The following is a 19,079-nucleotide window of genomic DNA, read 5'->3' on the forward strand; positions in this document are numbered from 1 at the left end:
TAGAAGTCAGTTATACATGACCTCGACGTCTCCCAGGTAAATCCGCTGATCACAAAGGTGGAGTCTTTGGACGAACATAGCCGTCAACGACTGCCGTCAACGAGATCGAGATGGAGTCGATGGTAGAGCTGTACAAACTGTAGGCGTGTAAACTCGACATACCATGTTGCATTTAAGAAGAAAAAAAGTGGAAGGATGCGAAACAAAAATAGGTAACGTTTTCTCCTTACACCTACTTTCAGTGTTACGTGCATAGGCGACATGTTTCGACAATCTTTCGACATGCCATCTTTCGACATGCTATGTAAACGGCTGAAAGACCGTTTAACTATGGGACTGGCAATTTTCCTGATTATTAGCTGAAGAAATGATAAATAAATTATAACTGCTGACCTCAAATGGCTGTGGACTTTGCGTATTTCCCGATTTACGGGATAATTCAAACGATTTGAGGGTAGAGTCGATCGACTCTGTTAGTGACTTCCTGTAGAAACGGGCCGCTACCTCTTTCAGTATTTGCAAGGTGAAAACCTTCAAAACAGTCGATTTATCTCTCACGGAATGGCTTCTTGATACTCCTAGCATTAGTTTAATGTCAAATAAATCCATCTTCCATCACTCAAAAGTGCTTACATTTTTGACATAGGCCAGGTTACGTGGCATGTCGACAAAGATTTCGCCTATGTACGTACAGTAACACTGAAAGCGGGTGTAAAATAGCGTTAAGAATTCCCCAGTAGTAAATTACATGTATGGCCATGCGTGACAATTATGACAAAATACTACCTCCAGCATCAGAATTCAAATCGTTACGTTTCAAGTGCACAAGAAATTTATCAGTCTAGGGCTGCATTTTCCCTTTTATTTTGACTTTTTCTTGCTAGAAATTTATGACAGTGAATAACATCCTGGCTTCTAGTTTATACATACCGTTGTGTTTTTAGTTCACATTGCTCAGTGGGACCGTTTGGGGCAGTTCTTTTGCCTCTCGAAACCAGGTGATGTGAGTAGACTACCCAATGGTGGCCTCAGACACTGACTCTAACACACTGAGTTTTAATGATTCACTGGCTGCAATGCATAACTGCTATATTTATTTATTTATTTATTTATTTATTTATTTATTTATTTACTTATTTATTTATTTATTTGCAAAAATATATAAATATGCACATGCAAATAGGGTGCCAACACTGACAAACTTAATCTTCATATAAAGCTGACACCCATATGTAAACTACATAGAGCTTTAAATAAATCTATTAATCAATATGTAGAATTCGTTTACAAATTTGACAAATAAATTTGTTATTTAACTCATCATCAATAGATGAGCTTGGGGAATGGTGCCTAGAAGGTGGGGCCAAGAGCAACCGACCATTCAATGGACCATTCAACTGAAAATTAAGGATGAAAATCAAATGGAATGGAAATTTCCAGGAAAAAGTTTTCGAAATTTTGGGTATACCTCGGGAGGTTGTCCTCTTTTTTGGAAATGATGTAAATCTGCAATATTGCATTCAGCGCTAGTTCTTTTGGCCGCGATCACAGCGAGTTGGATATCCCATGCAAAGATGACAGCAACACGTACTCGAAAAATGGATTAATACTTTACTTCAGAATCTTGCCACTTGGCCGTCAGTAAATACTAACTACATGTACGGTTAAAATCGACAAGAAAGCATTTAATTCAAATGTTTTGCATAGGTTGGCCGAGAAATGTACAAAGATTTATAACATGTGCAAAGCCATTGTACCACTCATTAAACCCTTTGTTTTTGCGACATTTTTGCTGCCGTTGTGGTTTGTATAAGCTTCCTGCTGTTGTGATGTACAAAAAGTCACCATGTCGACATATCAGTGTTCTGTTTACTTCTATATTTGCGATTCAAACTTTGAAGTCACTGAAAATATCCAAGCGAACTAAAGTGCAGCTTATCATTTTCCACTCTGGTGCAGTCAACCAAAAAATTCTGTTCCATTTGACTCAGGAAATTTCTGGAAATTCACACCAGAAGTTTTGGTCGAATGGAAACCGCCCAGATTCTTGGTCTTCTTGTTTCATTTGGACGAACTTTGATTTATCCATTAGATCTCCTTCGCTAGTCATGAAGTGTTCATGCAAGTGTTTGAGTATAACATTTGGTTTCTTCGCTTCTTTTTGTGATAGTTGAAAGCTGTGCATGAGGTTTTCGAGTTCTTCGTTACCAGCAATGGTGGGAGTCACTGAAAGCTGCCAAAGCTTTGCCTTTTGCCAGCCTAAAATGGCGCCGATAGTCCTTTCTTTTTGGAGCCCTGATAATGCAGTCATTCAAGTCAGCCACGTTTTCTAACGATGCCTTGACAAGGATATTTGATTTTCGACCAAAATAAACCTCGAATGGACTTTTCCATCCCAATTCTTCTCTACTTTCTTCGTTAAGAATGCGGTTGTATGAAGCGAGGTTAGAAGCCCAGTTTACGCCCTTCTTTCCTAGGTTAATAAAATCATACATGATCTTTTTCCTTAGGCTTCGGTGAGATCGCTCGACCTTCCCTTGTGATTGCGGGTGATAACGTCTTGATTTTATCATTTTGATCTTATAGTTTTTGCACATGGAGCGTCGTTTGCCTTCAAATTCTGTGCCGCGGTCGCGCTGAAGTCGATCTGGTGGACCATGTTGGTGATAAATTGGTTGTAACACTCGAACAACGTGGCTGCTTGACTTGCTTTCTAAAGGAACTAGCCATAAAAAGCGACTGAATATGTCCAAAACTGACAAGACGTATTTATACACTTTACAATTGTGTTTAACAGGATCCTTGCTAAAGTCAATCAGGCCAATCTGGTGTTGTGATTGGACGTGTTTTGCCGTAACTGGTTTGGGAGTCGCCGTGTTCGTGAATTTAGCGTTGTGAACTCAGTATTTGAATTCATTGTTCGTAACTTGAAGAATCTTCTTTTCACTTAAACCCGCATAACTGCTGGCCGCTCGATATCCTAGCTTTTTGCAGCCTCCAGATTTTGCTTGTTTGAAGGTATTTCCAACGATGGTTGATATTAAGGACTTCTTGACAACCTTTTTTCCTGCAAAATACAACGTAGGCGTTCTTTCCGGTCCAAGGTGAAAGGGCTCTCTTCTTCTCCAAAATCGAACAACCGTATTTCTTTGTATCCGAGTCCGTTTGCTTACCGGCACCTCACAAGTAACAACAGTGTGTCATAGACTTCATCATTGACGGGATGAATATACGCTTCCCGTTTCTCTCCATCTCTCGGCTTCGCTGTGTTGCAACAGCAAAAAAGACCAACGAAGAATATTGCACAAAATGAAGTCGCTGGTCATACCCATTTGTAAGCCATCTTTATTAATGTGCTTAAAGCGTGCAATGCCTCTGTCCTTTGTTGTGTGGGAAACTTTTCTTCTGACTGGCCGACGCATTGTAACTTATTTGATAAAGACATACCAGCGTGCATTCCTATGTTGCATGCGTCCCGATCCTGACGATCGTGTCTAAAAGTACACATGAGTGACCACGAATGTGGCAGCGGCGAAAAATGTTGAAACATATTCATGGCGGCAAGGTAGTCTTTAACGGAGAAAACGTGATTGCAGGATATGAGAAAACGAAACTTCTTTTATTCTGCTTTAATCCAATTCCAACGATCAATGATTCTCGTAAACTGAAAACAATGATTTTGTAACGAAAATAAACAACTAATAATACTAACCAAAGAATACAAACTGACGATTTGAACAATATAAATACAATACAACGAAGTAATTAGGTAGCTTATCGAGTAAAAACGTGAACAAAGTACAATCTTGTACAATTTGGGGGCGGATCCCGTAGCATAAACAATCCTCTTATGAAGGCATAAAAACATAGATTTCAAAGGGTTACATGCAGAAATAGACGAAAGAAACGGTTACTTAAAGGCAATACACTAAAAACAATCTCTTCTTATGAAAATAAGACACAGCGATGTCCTTATGGAGAGAATATAAATCACCTTGAATTAACGAAATTAGCTAAAAATACGAATATAAAGGAAAATAATCACTTACATATCTAACCCACACAATAAACTTCTTAGAGCATAGACGAAAACTTCTTAACTTCTTCAGTCTGGTATTCTTACGCGTCTTATGTAGTTTATGTAATGTCAACTGCTATGGATTGTCTTATCTGGTTTATCTTAAGCCAATTACTTGATGACGTAATGAAATAAAAGAAGTAATGAACAAAAAGAAACAAAATGAAAAGACAAAAAGGGAACAAACAGAAAACTTAGTGAACTTAACAACGAGTGACTACGAATAACCACTAGTGACCACGAATGACCACGAGTAGGAATTCATCGATATCTTTTGATGACATTGTAATGACCTCATTAAATTGTCCTTTTAGCCGCAAATAAACCGTTTTCTTTTCCGTTAGACACGTTCCTGACAACGTCAGTGCTGCAAACGGTCGGTCATCGGACATTGGCTGACTAAAAATAGCTAGTGTCCGACGAAATCTCAACTATGCCAATATTTTTTTTTAGCGTAAATCTTTTTACGAAGATGTCCATTACAAGGCCATTTCAATATTATGAATTTTGAATATGGAAAATGACGATGAAATGAAATCCCTCTACTTCACAGGTCATTACAAAACACGACAGAGTGTTATTACAATTTACGACAGCTCGGATTATTACATTTTACGACAGCATGTTATTGCAATTTACGACGGGTATGTTGTTACAATTCACGACACTTGTTATTACATTTCACGACAGGTATTACAATACACGACAAGTGTAATTACAATTCACGACAGGTATTACAATTCACGATATTATTACATTTCACGACAGCACACACCATTCGATAATGTGCATGTGCAAAGGAGATCGAACCACTGACAAACTACTGAACCACTGCTCTAGAATGGTAATCTTACCAACAGTTGTGATCCTTCTGGAAGTATAAGAATACATTACACACCCTGCATCATATGCGTGGCACATATGGAACCAGGGGTGGCCTATTCTTGGGAGCATCTTTGAATTGATTTTTATGAAATTTTCTAATTTTTTTGCTGCAAACAGCACAATTTCCCCTATTTTAAAGTATTTCTGGCATACGTGCACACACATTTTGGAGTCGCAACTCCTCGTTTTGTGGCACATTTGGGGTCTTTAGTTGGGTACGGGAATTCCCTATCAGACCCTCAGCCAACTCATACCTCATAGTCTAACACAACCCTCCCAGATCTGTTTGCTCCCTCCCTTTCACGGTATTCAATGATAAAAGCATTGTGAATTGTCACCTTCGCCTCATGGAAAAAACACAACAGTATAACTTCACTGTTTTCCTAATACAAACTGTGTAATATCAGAGCATTTTGATCAGCATGATCGACGCCACGTGTAATTATTGTAATCTTATAGTAGGGGCTGGAAAGGCACATCTCCACTGTCCCCTCCCTCTCCTGCTGCTCTTCGCCTAACAACCCTTGCCTCAGCAATTTCCCGCAGTGGGAATTCAGGGAGGTGAATGATAGACAAAAAGTAAACAGCTTTATTGTCTAGCCACACGAAAGCAAGAAGAGGCCCACACATTCGCCATTGATATGTACTCCTGTCCAAGCCCCTGGTTCCTTCAAAAGTAATTGCCTTTCAATTGGTAAATTCTTCCTTGAACTTTTGATGGTGCCGCAAGCATAAATCGTGTTGTCAAATGTTGATAAAGATCCACGCTTGTGTAAAAATTATCAGTGTATAAATGATAGCAAAAATCCTCTAATTCAGTGCACAATTCTTTTACACCCTAGTTGCTAGTCCCACATCTGCCCTTTTCCCTGGATTTCATCCTATATACAATCGCTGCATATATTATTTGCTTGCCAAATCCGCCAAGACCCAGACTTTGATGCCAAAACGGATTGGTTTACTTGCAATAAACTGGCGGAAGGACAGACGCCCCCTCCAAGGAATCATACCTTCATCAATAGAAATGTTTTCATAAAGGTTATAAGCTCTTTCAAAGTTGCGAAAAAGCAGTCCCAATAGCGACTTTATTTTGTGCAATTTCTCATATCCTGGTTGTCCAGCAGGAAGACACCTTGTACATACATTGCATGTACCACCAAACAATGCGGGAAAGTTTCTTCGTCATTACCTGGCCCATCAACAACCTTAGTTTCTTCCCATGCATTTCGACCAATGTCTTCATCATTCGGAGTATGATAGTCAAAGAAGTTTCTGTACATCTCATCAATGATCACAGTGTTAAAGGCTTAGCCGAAGCTTATTAGACAATACATACTCCACACTCTCCTACTTAAACTCACTACATTACTGAACATTTACCATCATGCTTCAGCACTTCATCAGTTGGAGGAAATTTCTGCAAAAATTATCACAGGAAAAGCAATAGAGATTCCAAATTGGAATATCATTGGAAATTAGCAAACCCAATGTTGGACCGTTATTGGGTCACCTTTTAGGTACCAATAAATTGCTTATCAATTAAATATCAATATTATTATAACAATTAAAACCATCCTTGGAACATCATCAGTAGGCTATTAGAAAGGTAACATATCACCAATATTGGGATATTGTTGGTTCTGCAATACCGTCCACTAATATGCCTACGTAACAAGAATATACCAGGATAAAGCCATCAAACAAGCCATTCTTGAAACATTATTGGTTGATTATTGGAAATGTAACATATTGAATACCTGTATTGGGATTCTGTTGGTTGTGTGATACCAAATATATATCAAAAAAATACCAGCATCAACCTAATAAACAAACCATCCTTGGAATATTATTGGTCAATTATTGGTCAATTATTGGAAATTTAGCATGGAATATGGAATACGAATATTGGAATGCTGTTGGTCTAAATACCATTCAATACCATTAATTTACCAAGAAAATACTAATATTAACCACACAAGAAATATTTTATTCAGAACATCAGATAATGTTTTATGACTCAGTTTATGTAGTTTGAGAAGACTCAACACATGTGCCAGTAATTTCAATGAAATGTGATTACAACTTTTGGTGGCACAGTCTTAGAAGAGCGAGCACGCCACCCGAAATGGACGCCATGGACACGCTCGTGAGTGAATTAAATGCAGGAAGACTTAAAGCTTGCTCGGCCAACTGCTCTTGCTTCACGGCGTTGGAGATAGTGGCCAGGAGATGGCTGGTCATGTAGGCGTGATGACAGGTGAACAATTAGGAAGATTAGGAGGAGCCATGCTAGAATCCAGTGTTGTATCATCAGATCGCGGAGGATTCCCTCAGAATCCGGCAAGAGAGACAAGGCATCGAGGCTGTTATGAGTGCTTCTGGTGTTCTTGCCGAGGACGTAAACTTTCAAATAGCATCACAGAGAGCAATAATCCGAGCAAGAATCCACAAAGATTCGCTAGAATGAGCTGCAAATGATCCGCAAAGATCAGCTACATATAACTGAACTGCACATGTAGTGCGTGAAGCCAAGGGTCCTGCAAATTCCCTGAGGGTCGCCCCATAGGTCACGTACTGTCAAGATGCATTGTCGGATGCATTGGTTCGAGTCTAACTTTGCCTAAATGATATTCAGCCACATATAAAAAAATGTTGTTTGAAACAAATAAGTGACAGTTGACATTTTATTTCATTTGATTCTCTGGGATATTCACGAGACCGGGAAAATACCCCTTTTTTAACTAAGTGAAGCCGGGGCCGTGGGTAAGGCTGCCAAGGGCATCTGGAAGAAAGACAAGGAATCTATGAAGCGGATTCGGTCATGCTTTCCAGCTATCAGTTTGGCGCCGTTTCTGATTTGCTCCACGATTCTGTGTTGCTGGTGGTACTCATCCATGATAGAGTAACCATCATACCCTTGGAAGTTGCGGGCAATTACAGTAACTGGGCACATGTCATCTTCTGTCAAGATGTCCAGCCACTCAAGAAAATTGTAAGCACAATGCTTACCTTAAAATTTCTGAAATCAAAATGATCCATCATCATTGTTAGTTTTGAGCAATGAGTAAATTGGGTTTGTGACATCTGGTGTTTCAAGTCAAAGAAGACATTCGGAAGGGTTGCTTTTCTTCATCCTCCTCTTCCCCTGTGTCCTTCCCATTGACGTGGGGTGTGCCCAAGCCAGCAGCAGCCCCTCTCTTGGAGAGCTTTTGACATCCCTCTTTTTCTTTGTTTTCTCTTCTTTCCTCGTCAGGACTCTTTATCACCTAAATGAAACATTATGGGTGCCTGCTTGTACATACTGCTTACTCGAGTGGCCTTCCACATAACTACACAGATGTTCCAATTGGTCTTTCAACCAACCAATAACTCAGAACAACTTTTGGCAGTCATCGCACTTGCACTTCCACTTGCAGACACATGACGTTTTAACATCGACGACTAAGGAGATGATTTTGTACACATTCTTGTCCATGGAATAGCTTCATAAATCATTTCTGTCATGTGTCTCCTTTTCAATTTTTTTTTCACACCTTTTTCTTAGTGAACACGATTTGTTGAATACAATTGTACCGTTGCTCTATGTAAAGTGAGCAGTGTAATTTAAAACCTGTGAGTGTTGTTTTAAATTTGATTCAGCTCTTCTGCTAAAGATATAGTGAAAATATGGTTTGCCTCTCAGGTTTTTATCGGCATCAGACTCTCTCACCTCTTAAAAAGTCATCTTCAATTGAATCCATTTCTTGTGCGGCACTCTGACTGTTTTCTGACATCAATCTCTGTTTGAAATTTTTCAAATAATATTATATGTAATATTTTATATGGGCAATTTTTTTCACCTTCTAGCAATTCATTTTCAACTGAATCCATATCTTGTGAAGCACTTGAATTCATTTCTTGCATCAATTTCTGTTCATTTTGGGCTTTGCCCAGTTGATCTCAAAAAGGTTAGCACAAATCAGTATTGGCATTTTCTGTACAAACTGTCAGTATGTGACTCAGATTCCCTCACCTCTCAAAGAGTCGTCATCTATTGAATGCATTCCTTGTGAAGTGCCTGGATGAATTTCTGGCATCAATTTCTGTTCATTATGTGCTATGTCAGCTGGATCTGATAATGCAACAGAAATGTATATTAGTCTTTTCTGTTTACTGGCAGTCTGTTCACCTATCCTTTGGATGCCAACTTGCGCATAGGGCATCAACAAAACATTACCTCCATTATTATTATATAACAAGACTTCTCCATTTCCGTTGGTCCTTGGCAAGCTGTGCGGCTTGCTCCAAGTTAAGGTTTAGGGCCTGAAGTTCTGCCTCTGCAGTCCTCCTGCAGGTGAATTTCTGGCATCAATTTCTGTTCATTATGTGCTATGTCAGCTGGATCTGATAATGCAACAGAAATGTATATTAGTCTTTTCTGTTTACTGGCAGTCTGTTCACCTATCCTTTGGATGCCAACTTGCGCATAGGGCATCAACAAGACTTCTCCATTTCCGTTGGTCCTTGGCAAGCTGTGCGGCTTGCTCCAAGTTAAGGTTTAGGGCCTGAAGTTCTGCCTCTGCTGTCCTCCTGCAGGTGAATTTGGGACGGCCTCTCTTCTGTAGTTTTTTGTCTGGCCCTAATTGATTTACCTCCATTAGCTTTTTATTCATTGTTAAGGTTTCTCACCTTTCAGCGAGTCATTGTTAACTAAATCCATTTCTTGTGAAGCGCTTGGATTCATTTGTGGCTTCAATTTCTGTTCATTCTGTGCTTTGGCCACTTGATCTGATAACGTAATACAAATCAGTGTTAGTGCTTTTTGTGCGACCTGTTATGTCACTCTTATTGTTATTTTTCTGTAATCTCCTTTTCAGTTTTTGCTCACTCTTAGTACATGTACAACAGAAAGTTAAACCCATCATAGAGTTGTTTTCTTCCACATGACTACAACATTTTGAAACTCGCCAATATTCTTTATACAGTTACGAATAACAGGCTTGCGGTTCAACTCTTCAAAATACTGGGACTGTTTATGTCAAAACAAATGAATGGATGTCCATGACAGTGCTACACAACGTACATTTTGTAGCTATGACAGCTATTTCTGTCTCAAATAAGACTAGTTGAAGAAAGAATCCTTAAAATAATAAAATGTAAGAAGTAAATGTGGTATTTAAACGATTGAAAACAAAATACATGATAATGATTATAGAAGAATAGCTATATACATGATAATTGATCTTTATTAAGAAGACACATTGTTTAAAATGATTAAAACGATTAGAATTGTTCTTAAATCTTTAATCATTAGGTGGTTCCTAATGAAACCTTTGTAATGAAAAGTGAACTCTTGCATTATTTGTCCTTTTGAATGTTTTAATGGACATCAGAATAAAACCAAGCATCTCGTTTACTGTTGATGTTTTAGTCTACTTGGCATGCCTACTTTATGGCTTTATCAGGTGCCAATGACTGGAGGAATTAAAACTTGCTGTTGTGGAGAGGTGGCCGTTGCAAATGATTTAGTAACAGTACAAGGAAGCTGTTAGTAGGGGGTTGGAATGTGATGAATGACAAATTCTGGCCGTTGAGGTGGGTGTTACAGAGAGGTGACCATTGGTGGAGTTATCGACTGTAACAATTTTTCTCGGTGCAATTAATCGTGTACTTCTTAATACAGATTGTCGTCTACAACGATTTCACTCCAGGATGATGAAATCAACTCAAATGGCCAGTTGTTGCTATCCTGAGTGCTGCATTAACTAGTGAGTAGTTGCTTTTCTTGCCTGTAGGAGTGTTTTTATTTCTACCTAGGTCATAAGCCGTTTCTTTTTTACTTGCAGATAGGTCAGTGCAGCATACTTGGATACAATAGAGTCGCTTTCTTTTGCCTTCTTGGATATTCTAATTGTAAATAATAAAACTTGCTAAATTCAGTAAAATATCATGACGATTACAAATCAAAAATGGCATCAAAGGGGGTGTTGACACTCAGCAAAGTGTGGCCTCTGCCAATGCCCATCAAATCCCGCTCAAAAGTAGATAACATGGCTTTGCTGTCCTCATACATCATGTTATATAAAAGTATATACAAAACAATGACAAAGCTACAATGCATTGGATGGCACCATCGGAGGGAGAGTCCTGTCCTTAATTCTATTTAGGTGGCCATCTCTTCTATAACTCCTATTTGAATTTTATCTTCTTGAAAAGCTTTTGCTTTCTTACTTGATTTTATCCTTTTAGCCCTTTCATCCTCCTTCCGCTTTTTAAATTTGTGAAATACGCATGTGTAAGATCACCATTACCATACTACATAAATTGTAACAAGAATCCAGTTTAGTTTCTATCATTTTGCCTCCGGTCGGAGGGGCTGTTCCCATTTGCCTTCTTTTCTTAAATAAGCCTTTGGAAGAAGCTTCGAATTTTCATCCAGTGAAAACCCAAAACAAATGATGCAACTATTTGGTAGCTGCTGTGTTCAAAGATGGTTTGCATTTGATCCTCTGCGAGCTGGAAATGGCTGTGGCGCCCCATTCCTTGTTGTAGGAACCCTTCCAGTGGCATAAACATGTAACAAAAGCCATCATAAATATTCTTGTTCTTCGGCCGTTTCAATTTATAAGAAGGAAAAAAAAATGAACAGCGTTTACAAACATTACCAATAGACAACGCATAGTCTGAAACAAATTTAATATTAACTTGACGTTTAGTATGTTACAACATACATGTTCAGAAGTGACAGTTACAACTATTACTGTTAGAAATCCACACATATGAGGACTTCACAATCTTTATTTCCTTCAATCTGAGGACTGTATATCTTCACAATCTCGGTACACTCTTGAACTATCAAGGTAAACAATCTTTTTGAAACACTCGTGCTTTTCTCTCTCATTCACAATCAACATCTCCCACATTCTCACTCTCAAGCACATGACTCATCTGTCAATTAACTTGAAGCTAAGCACGTGACCAGATACGTAACTCTACGCGTAACGCAATGCGTAACGCCAACTACGGATTTCGGACAATTACAAAAAAAGTGTAAATTTAAAAATAAAGGGAGGCTCTGGTGACAAGCTAGAAAAATAATAACAAAATGGAAACGTCCGGTAGATATTAATAAAGAGACGGCTTCTCGCTGCCAAAGGTTTCATCAAGTGAGGGTTTTAAGTCTGTGATCAACAGCGTGTCTTTAATTTAATACACTGTCATTGTCGTCAAATTGTTTCAAATTTCTTTCCTGCCGCACCTTAGGCAGAGGGGCCAGTATGGAGATGAACCCTGTTGCATCAAGTCCTCTGGATTTTGAAGAATCGTTTCCCAGAATTCTTGCTGACTTGAAGGAGTATGGCTAAAGAACTTCGGAATGTGTTTCTTCAGTCCTTCGATGTCTTGTTTTGATAACGTGGGTGCCACAAAGGCAATCTCGTTCCCAGGGTCTCTCATCTTCCCGCCCCCCTGGTGGGAGAGAAAAATACTTGAACGAAAATCTGCACCACTTGAGAGGCAGATAAAGCACAGTCAAAGGATAATCCACTGTTTTTTTTTCTTTGAGCTGGTCAGCAACAGGACTTAGTAATGCTTCGAAGAAGTCAACAACCTTCCCATGGCGGAAAATGTTCTCATAAAAGATATTTTGCCTGTTTGGGTTGGCAACTATCTCAAGAGATGTTTTAAATTTAGTGATTCTTTTATGGCTGCCACATCACTCTTACTGGCTGTAGCAGTAAGGGCCACCACAGGGACAGACCGAAATGTGGCACATAACATACCACATAACAAGATGCGGAACAAAAATTTATTTGGTTGGGAAATTTCAATACGTGTTTTATTTTTATTTTCCCTTGTCTTCTACGATTACAATAAGAATCTGAAACAAGTCTGCACATTTTCGAACCAAAACCAAATTTATAATAAAAAGATAAACAAATGACTCCAACTTTTTGCGACTTTTTTTTCCAGTCATTGATGAAATACAATAAAGAATACTAGCGTTGAAAACAACAGATGAATGAATACACCCATTGAAATCAGGAAAAGCAAAGCTTCAGCATATTAGCAACACTTAGCTTACCATTCTAAGATACAGTGGGCTTCATCAGCCACTATTGCTTTAACAACATGCTGATATGGTGCACTTTGGAATAGGTTCATCCCTTCCTTGCATGACAAGAAAGCCTCGGGATGCGTAAACACGAGATTGTAGTCAGCACTTTTCAAACGTGTGAAATTTGCTTCACCGACATCAACTTCCAAATCGGCTGAGTAGCGTTTCCGTGAAACAGTTAGAGCTGCCGCTTTCAATCTCCCCTGAGAAATTCTGTTGATCTGGTCTGTAGTTAGGGCATTTAACGGCAACACAACAATAACAACAGGAGGAATTCGAGAAGTGCTCGTCGATCGCCCACTCATGTTGTGCAGAAGCGCTGGAAGAAGATGAAAAATCATTGATTTTCCATAACCCTGTTTGGTTTAGGGAAAAGTATTTCTTTTGAGTTGTTCCTTTTTTATTATATAATTAATAGACAGAACTTATCCTTGTGTAGTAATTTAAATCATCGCTATTATGCCCATTATGTATTAAAACAAATTATAACTGATTGTCATTTTTTACCGTACTTTTATATGGCTAAATCCACCAACAAGGCAAGAAAACATATTATAACATTGTTTTTCTTCTCCCAAACACAATTGTCATGCTGAAGGTACAAGACAGGTGCCAAACCGTGAAATCGATTCCAACAACATCTTTTATTTAAACACGGTGGGTTTTTCAAGGACGCAAATGAGTGCATTGGCAGTGAGATAAGGATCATGTGGCCACTCAAATAAATCCAAGCATATAGAGATTTATTTTTATGGCTCGACAGGCCACTGTGAACTATTGCTTCAACTACATGTGACGTCTTCTTTAATCTTTTAACAGGTTACACCTTAAAACAGTGTAAAAAAAAAAACTATGCTAGGAAAATCACAAATACAGAAAATTAAATATTTAATATATACAAATTTACACAATTTAAAAGAGAAAATATATATTATGTTAGTGTTCATCACAGCTACATAATTATTAAAATTTGTCTAATCGACCAAAAACTTAAGGTTATTACATACAGGAATAACCCTTGGATAAAGTGAAAATTTTAAACTGTCAACAGTGCATTGTAGGTGGCTATGAGGATTGGGATTTGGCAGCCTGGTGTGTTGGGACAAAGGTTGAACTTCTGGTAGAAATTTTATTACAACCGTTCCGTACTTGATGTTATGGAACATCTGCAATTGATGAGGGTGCCTACGCTGCTCTAACGTGTCCCACCCCAAGTTTTTTTATCATAGAGCTGACACCACTGTACCTTAGGTAATCATTCCATACAAACCTTGCAGCACGGCATGGAACCATCTCGATCTCGTCAATATTCCTCTTTGTATGGGGATCCCATGCAGAAGAGGCATATTCTAATTTTGGGCGAACAAGAGATACATATGGTCTAGATTTTACTTCTGAGGAACTTGCAGCATTCAGCCTAGATACATTGGCGTGTTCCTTTGAAATCCTTCTTTCTCTTGGAAGATGGGTTATGCTGTTGACCATTCCATTCAGAATGATTGTCACGTACTTTTCTGGATGTCGCTTTGCCTTGTAATGGTGATGGTGGTTGTTTTCTGTTTCTTTGCTAAATGTGATATATTTTAAAATAGAAATTAGTACACTTTTAGGTATTAAAATCAGATCAAATGACTGAAAATATCTTTGTATTCTGACTGCATTAACCCAGTCTATGCTGCAATTTAAGAAAAGCAACGAATTAAAAGCTCTGTTTTGAATATTTTTAGATTCATGAAACATTTCAGAGAGAGCAATTTGCATATCTGACGGCACAGCTGAAATTAAAAAGAAGTGTGCCATTTTTAAAAAGAAATAGTTCAACTGATAGGGTGTCCGGAAAATATTCCTTGGCTGTCCCAATTATTTTTCTTGACTTTACCACCTCAACATTTGACTGCCAACAGAACTTACATGACCAATTTGAGGTGTTCTTCAAGTAGCTTGCGGATTTTCAGTTTTTTTCATTTTGTCCATGGTGTATTGTAGCTCAGTCCTTGTGTTTTTACGAATCTATTTTCCTGAATTAAAAATAATGGATAATTGTTAAAGCAAATTAGAGATACACCCAAACAAAAACATATTCAGAATGGCATTTGTTTTATGACCGTTATTGACTAAATAAACACCAACAATGCAAGAAAACATATGACATTGTTTTGTTCTCCCGAACACAATTGTCAAGCTGAAGGTACAAAACAGGTGCCAAACCGTGCAATCGATTCCACTTATCAAGGACGCAGATGAGTGCATTGGCAGTGAGATTAAGATCATGTAGCCACTCAAATAAATCCGAGCAAAGATTTCTTTTCCATGGCTTGACAGGCCACTGTAAACTATTGCTCCAACTACATGTGACTTCATTGTTGATCTTTTTTGACAAGTTGCTCCTAAAAACAGTGTAAAACACTATATTAGGAGAATTATAAATATATAAAATTAAATATTACATATTGAAAATAGAAAAAACTACACTTTCATCCCGACAAGCGTGTTTCGTGATCGCTCACTCTTCAGGGGATTTTAATGACAAGAATATTCATAACCATCAGTTAAATACTATAAAAGTTACATAATTACTGTTGCGGAAAATTTAAATGTTTAAATGTTTAGTTGTTACGTAGTAACACTTTGTTTCTTTGGCGGCAAGAAGATACAAGTTTGTTACGTTTGTTAAGTGATGACAGATCGGGTCGACAGATGATTAAAAATTTCTCTTTGAGACAGAGATTACATCTTTTACTTGAGCTGTTGTAGGACGAGCCAGATGAAATGATACGCCATGAAATAGAGTGGTCAATGTTGCTGTCTTTAAGAGTCCAGATGTGTTTGCTGAGTTCGGTAGAATTCCTGTGTTTTGCTTGACGGAATGAGACAGTGTGGTTTCTTCATCTTGTCTTGAAGTCGTTTTCTGTGAGACCGATGTACGTTTCGGAAGTGTTATTGTCATTGCGTGTGATGGTTGCTTGGTAGATAACTGATGATTGAAGGCAGTTTCCGTTAAGTGGGCATGTGATCTTTTGTCGCCAGTTGCATGATTTCTTGTCAACAGTGTTATCGGCGGTTTCATCAGTGTGTTTAGATGAATTCAAAACACACTTCTTGTGGTTGTTGATAATTTGTTTAGTGTTATTCATGTAACTGTAGCTGATCTTGATGGTATTGCGGTTGAAGATTTTTCTAACCCTGTGGTCTTTAAGGAAGTGTTTGTCTACTAGGGTGAGGAATCTGTGACCGATATTAGTGTTGACGTTTTTGCTGAATGGAGGGTTGTACCAGAGAATGTTGTTCCGTTGTCTGTTTCTCCGTTAAGTAGTCGTGGTTGGTTCGTAACGTAGAGTGTAGTGGTATCCGCTTTCGTCGAGTGCTTTTTGATATGGGGGGCGGCTTGGTTGAATGATGCTTTGTCCGATGAAAGGGATGACAGCCCGCTCTCACATTAATCAAGAGTTAATTTCTTAATGATCTTCCTCTTTGATATGGCCTTCCTCTTGCTTCTTTTAGCCGAAGAGGACCCTCTCAACTTTCATCATCATAGTAGTAGTCTTGCATTGTGTAGTACCTTTGCAAACAAGGTTCCGGGCACATTCTAACACCACAAATGGCACAGCTGTGTATGGTCTTCACTTTCTGGATATGGACCTTGCAAGTTGATCTTGTATCATTGTTCACAGGGTAAATCACGATTGAGTCTTATGTCAGGAATAGCAACAAGGGTTGGCATGAATCCTGTGTCTCTTCGAAAGCACTTGCCTTGAACTAACTCGCAACACATAGCCACTGGTGGATTCTGCAAGGGTGAAAGCCTTTATACCAAATCTTCCTGACTTTAAACTGTCTGAAGTGCACTTCATCTAACATTGTTTTGTTGTCCTAAGCACAGTTGTCAAGCTGAAGGTACAAGACAGGTGCCAAACCGTGCAATCGATTCCACTTATCAAGGACGCAGATGAGTGCATTGGCAGTGAGATTGGGATCATGTGGGTACTCAAATAAATCCAAGCATGCAAAGATTTCTCAAGTTTCTCCTATTAACAGTGTTAAAGAACTCTATTAGGAGAATCACAAATATAGAAAATTAAATATTAAATACGTACAAATTTATGCAATAATTTAAAAGAGAAAATATATATTAAAAAAATAATTTTATAGTGTTTATCGCAGCTACGTAATTAAAATTTGTCTGATCGGCCAAAAAGGTAAGATTATTCCAGACAGGAATAACCCTTGGATGAAATGAAACTTTTAAACTGTCAACAGTGCACTGTAGGTGGCTATGAGGAAGGGGATTTGGCAGCCTGGTGTGTCGGGACAAAGATTGAACTTCAGGTAACAATTTTATACCAACTGTACCGTACTTGAACTTATGGAACATGTGAAATTGATGAAGGTGCCACCCCAAGCTGTTTATCATAGAGCTGACACCCCTATACCTTAGGTAATCATTCCATACAAATGTTGCAGCATGGCTCTGAACCATCTCGATCTCGTCAATATTTCTCTTTGTATGGGGATCCCATGTCGAAGAGGCATATTCTAATTTTGGGCGAACAAGAGATACATATGGTCTAGATTTTACTTCTGAGGAACTTGCAGCATTCAGCCTAGATACAATGGCGTGTCCTTTGAAATTCTTCTTTCTCATGGGAGATGGGTTTTGCTGTTGTCCATTCCATCCAGAATGATTCTCCCCTACTTTTCTAGATGTCGCTTTGCCTTGTAATGGTGATGGTGGTTGTTTTCTGTTTCTTTGTTAAATGTGTTATATTTTAAAATAGAAATTAGGACACTTTTAGATATTAAAATCAGATCAAATGACTGAAAGTATCTTTGTATTCTGAGTGCGTTAACTTAGTCTATGCTGCAATTTAAAAAAAGCAACAAAAGCTCTGTTTTGAATATTTTTAGATTCATGAAACATTTCAGAGAGAGCAATTTGCATATCTGACGGCACAGCTGAAATTAAAAAGAAGTGTGCCATTTTTAAAAAGAAATAGGTCGACTGTGAGATACTTAAATACTTCCAAGTTAGGTTTCCAGAAAATATCCCTTGGCTGTTCAAATTACTTTTCTTGAACTTACCACCTCAACATATAACTGCGAACACTACTTGCGTGACTAATTTGAGGCGTTCATCAAGAAGCTTTCAGTTTGCTCTTTCTGAAACAAAAGCTGTGGTCTCCTTTGCACAGAGCGTAAACTTTAGTTTAATGACGACTTTCAACATTTGTCTCTTGTTTGACTCCATTTACACAGAGAAGGTTAATTGGCGCGGTAACAGATGCTGGAGGAGTATACTTATCAGGTTTCATCCGCCAGAAAGGATACCCAAATTCCAAAGGTGCGTGTTATGCTAACCAAATTGTTTTCCTAAAACTTTATTTTTTTATTTCCAATCGAAACGTATAATTACAATCATTGAATCGTTATCTTTAAATTCTTTTGTCATAGATTCTCTTCTGCTTACCAAGTCCACCACTGCCTACGTTGTTGGTCACTGGCGCATTGAAAAATTAAAGATGAAGCAAGGGATGGCTTATGTGAGGTTGCAGTTGAACGAAATGGAAAATTGTCAGTTACCTGAAGCATTGTCCATTTTTGAATTCTCTTTTCTGTTAAGGGTGTTTATGATAACTTTAAACATCAAAGACGAACGAAAAAATGATTCAGGCAAGTTCTCGGTTTGTCTCTTACAATACGGCCCTGCACTGTTGTCAATGTAGGCATGTGTAGTCTTTTGCATACATTTCTGAGATTGGCCAGAAATGTTTCAATGTAAGGACTTCATCTGGGGCGAACCAAAAAATTTTGACCAATCAGTGAACAAAAGATAGAACAAATGAATAAAAGGAGGCATACGCATGCATGCATTCAGTTGTAGTGAATTTTACATTTGTACAAATATCAGTTTGAATCAGGAGCCATAAGCGCCCTGGTTCTTATTCCCTGCCTGGCAACTCTCACCATTTGATCACGCAACATGGCAACATCCACCCGAGAACCCACGACATGTGCGTGGATCGG

General features: G+C 38.4%; 2 long non-coding RNA genes and 2 pseudogenes across 2 annotated transcripts; 1 reads left to right on the forward strand and 3 right to left on the reverse strand.

The window, feature by feature from the left end:
* Positions 1-26: 26 nt before the first annotated feature.
* Positions 27-18,925, forward strand: LOC149118571 (uncharacterized). Its single transcript, XR_016209938.1, has 3 exons — positions 27-212; positions 18,312-18,396; positions 18,507-18,925. It is a non-coding gene; the product is annotated as an uncharacterized LOC149118571 (long non-coding RNA).
* Positions 2,045-6,243, reverse strand: LOC149118572 (uncharacterized; annotated as a pseudogene).
* On the reverse strand, positions 8,498-9,326 carry LOC149118573 (uncharacterized). Its single transcript, XR_016209939.1, has 3 exons — positions 9,180-9,326; positions 8,976-9,074; positions 8,498-8,742 (listed from the first exon to the last, which is right to left on the reverse strand). It is a non-coding gene; the product is annotated as an uncharacterized LOC149118573 (long non-coding RNA).
* LOC149118574 (uncharacterized) lies at positions 12,303-17,700 on the reverse strand (annotated as a pseudogene).
* Positions 18,926-19,079: the final 154 nt, after the last annotated feature.

This window comes from Orbicella faveolata, unplaced genomic scaffold, assembly GCF_042242905.1.
Source record: "Orbicella faveolata isolate gen_17 unplaced genomic scaffold, um_ofav_v1 contig_1, whole genome shotgun sequence".
Lineage (NCBI taxonomy): Eukaryota > Metazoa > Cnidaria > Anthozoa > Scleractinia > Merulinidae > Orbicella > Orbicella faveolata.